Here is a 4074-nt window from a genome sequence, read left to right on the forward strand (position 1 = left end):
CTTCTCAAGTATATCATTGCTAGTTTTAAACTTTAATTTAACACTCAATTGACAATAATACATTTATGGTATTTATCTACCATTACTGGAAGTACAAAACACTTGAATGTAAATTATGTTTTATGCTACAGCTCTTTTCTGCATTATGGAGGCCTCAACTGCGGGGAAATTGAGTTCGTTTCCCGCAGAGTCGACCCGTCGCCAGGAGTTTTATAGTTGTCCATGCAATACTGTAAACGTCCGCATAGCTTATGGAAGGCAATATATCCTGGGAGCAAATACGAGTAAAATGTGGTGGGAGGGGGTGCGAGAGGAAATAAAACTGAGAGGCACCCTCTGTCACGAGAAAAATAAGATGTGCATCATGGACAAGGACACTAGGATCTAGTATTGCGAGAGAAAAGAAAGTGGGCAAGGCTCTGTTGAAGCCCACTCAATTTGCATCTCACTAAAAAGTACAGAGTTCGATTCCACATTATAATATGATACAAGTTCATTTATTTATTCATATTTATCTATATATTTATTCTCATTGGCAAAGTAAAGGACACAAGTCCTTCTCTTCCACTCAGCCAGTATACAAACACATGGAGAAACTTGTTAAAACTTATAAGCACATTGTTTTGGAGTGGGATGATTGTCCGTGCAGTAGCGGCCGGTGACCGAAATCGTCGGTGAGGCCAGATGCAACTAGTTTAAATGCTTCCTACAGGAAATGTTTATTCATGATATTAATTAGTACGTACTGCTATTATATTAATAATGCCATTATTACTGTATTATTATACCTATTAATATTAATATTATTATTATTATTATTATTATTATTAATGATAATAATAATTTCACTCACCAAATAAGTTTTTATGCTGTGAGTTTGTTTCAGTGATTGTGTATGATGAAGCAATCCATATTATCTATGCTCAACTGAAGAAGTATTTATTAAAATTCCCCTGGAAACATTTTTCAGATCGCTAAAGCTTTCAGTAAACACACTGTTCTTTCTTTCTTTCTTTCTTTCTTTCTTCTTTATTTTTTTCCTTTGACAGCAACAAACAAGTTTTTTTTTTTTTCGTTTATATTGCACCACATTACCACTTAACCACAAAGTATATGATTATGTCTCGTGACGAGAATATTGTACGAAATGGAAATATAAAAATTGGAAATTTATCTTTTGAAGAGGTGGAGAAGTTCAAATATCTTGGAGCAACAGTAACAAATATAAATGATACTCGGGAGGAAATTAAATACAGAATAAATATGGGAAATGCCTGTTATTATTCGGTTGAGAAGCTTTTGTCATCTAGTCTGCTGTCAAAAAATCTGAAAGTTAGAATTTATAAAACAGATATATTACCGGTTGTTCTTTATGGTTGTGAAACTTTGACTCTCACTTTCAGAGATGAACATAGGTTAATAGTGTTTGAGAATAAGGTGCTCAGGAAAATATTTGTGGCTAAGAGGGATGAAGTTACAGGAGAATGGAGGAAGTTACACAACATAGAACTGCACGCATTGTATTATTCACCTAACATAATTAGGAACATTAAATCCAGACGTTTGGGATGGGCAGGACATGTAGCAAGCATGGGCGAATCCAGAAATGCATATAGAGTAAGAGTTGGGTGGCCGAAGGGAAAAAGATCTTTGGGGTGGTCGAGACGTAGATGGGAAGATAATATTAAAATGGATTTGAGGGAGGTGGGATATGATGGTAGAGACTGGATTAATCTTGCTCAGGATAGGGACCTATGGCGGGCTTATGTGAGGGCGGCAATGGACCTCCGGGTTTCTTAAAAGCCATTTGTAAGTAAGTAACGCTACATTCACATTTCTAAAAGTGGCAATGCATGTTGCGGAAAAATGCTACGTGAAAGAGAAAATCTGAACTCTGTTTTGGATTCAGCACCCCAAGAAACTGTAAATGTAGTTAAAATTTTTAGAAAAATTTTTATGACCCTTAATTTTGCAGGCTTGTGTAATCATTAATCAGTTACACAGGACATAGGCCTATTAAGACACAACAATGCCGCCCAAATCAGCCATTAAGAACTGAAAGATCTCTTAGCAACAGCAAGGGTAAAGAAGTCAGTTTATAAATTAATATATTCACGAAAAAGTTACACAAACAGTGAACACAAAACACATGGGGGCACTCCGATAATAACTGATAAAGGAATATAAACCAGACATCGTATTGATTGGCAAACAAAAATCTACCACAGCATACCTTACAGACATGTCTGTGTGTGTGTGTGTGTGTAGTGTTTAAATATTAAGGAAGAAATGCGACACAAAACGCTGCAAAATATACCCCACTGGCAACAGTGATACAACGAATTAAAAGCAAACAAGTTAAAATTGCACTAGGAAAGCAGATCTCTGTTAGGAACATTAAACAAATTAAAATAATCAGTGTCAGAGAGATGACACATTTTCCTCAAAACCCGCCAAGTCCTTCGAAGAAGAAAAAAAATGAGATAAAGTTATTTTTCTGTGTATCTTCGCATGGCCAATCCGATGCTGGCATTATTTTTCTGCAATATCCGCTGGATTCCTCTGAAAATGCTGGACAAAAGTTAGGGTTAGTTTCAATATCCGCTAGATCCAACTGAATTTTGGCCATTGTTAGTTTCAAAAACCTCCAAGTCCCTTTCTGCCAATCAGATTGTGAGACTGCTTTACCCAGCATTCCTCAGCTGTGCGATGTTGATTTATTATTTGTGTGGTTAAGCTCTTGTTAAACCTTATTATGTTTAATTTCTACTCTAATAATATTCAGTGAAATGGTGGATAGAATGAGCAGTGAGTTACAAAAATGTTCTTACCAATTAATAATTAATTACATAATTTTGTCGGTACTCCTCTTGTGCCCTCCTGCTATACCAGCTTGTAATAATGCTGTTGGCAGTAAATGGAAATCCAACTTGTTGGACATAAAGAAGTTCCATTCCGTTCCAGACATAATTTTAAGATCTCCTGCTATTTTAAGTTCAGTCCCTGTAAAAGATTTATTTTAAGACGATCTGGATTGAAAGAACAGATAACAGTGCAAGATGAATTTAACTATAGAACTGACACCGTTGTTGCAAAGGTAGTAACAAGAAAAATCAATAGCATTGAACGTGAAGAATAAGAAGACGAAGAAGAAACTGTTAATCTGGCGGAAGAGGAATGTGACAATATTGTGTAAAATTTGTATGAACTTAAAAAGTGCAACATATATTCAAATTTATACTGCTATTATATTTAAAGCATGTGCATAATCATACTTCAAGTCTGGGTTTCATTGCCTACATAATTTGTAAGGTTGAAGTTGAAATGTTTTCCTTTTTGACTCACTTTTATGCTTAGAAATAATTCTCTTACTTTCAAAAGCCTCCAAATACACTTTTCAGTTTCAAAATCAGTTAGGTGCTAATTTAACCTCACGAATTTGTTAGTTTTAATGAAGGGGCAAACCTGTAATTTGTTTGAACGTATCTAATGATAATAAAATACTTGATAAAAGCATTGTTTATATCCCAAGAATGTTTATTTATATGGAAACAGTTTTTTTCCATTTTCCCCACAAATTTTGTTTTATGGACTTGGAGGGTTTTGATTCTAGACGCCTCAAATACTGCTGACACAATTTTCTTGAGCATTCGTTTAAAAGGCGTCTTGTAGTTGCCAAGCAACCAAGGCACGCAACTTTGATCCTAAAGGCCAATTCACACGGAGATAGTTTACAGGAGTCCAGTCCTTGAAGCGACTCGACTTTCTTTCAACTTTACCCGTGTGATATGGTCGAGATAGTCAAGTTGTGACTTGGCGGTCAAGCAGAATTTGAGTTGCCGACTAGTCAACTTTTGTGTCCACTTTCCCGTAACGTGATCAACTCCACTCCATCACCTTCCTCGTGTGAATGCTAAGTTGTAGCATCTTGCAAGCAGATATTGTGGATAATTTATTTATTTATTTAACCAGGCCTTCTCTTCCCCTCTACCAGGGGATTACAACTACAATATTAAGAATACAATCACAATTATAATTACAATTAATATTAAATTTACAGATACAATAAAAATC

The sequence above is a fragment of the Periplaneta americana genome, chromosome 2 (genome assembly GCF_040183065.1).
Source record: "Periplaneta americana isolate PAMFEO1 chromosome 2, P.americana_PAMFEO1_priV1, whole genome shotgun sequence".
Lineage (NCBI taxonomy): Eukaryota > Metazoa > Arthropoda > Insecta > Blattodea > Blattidae > Periplaneta > Periplaneta americana.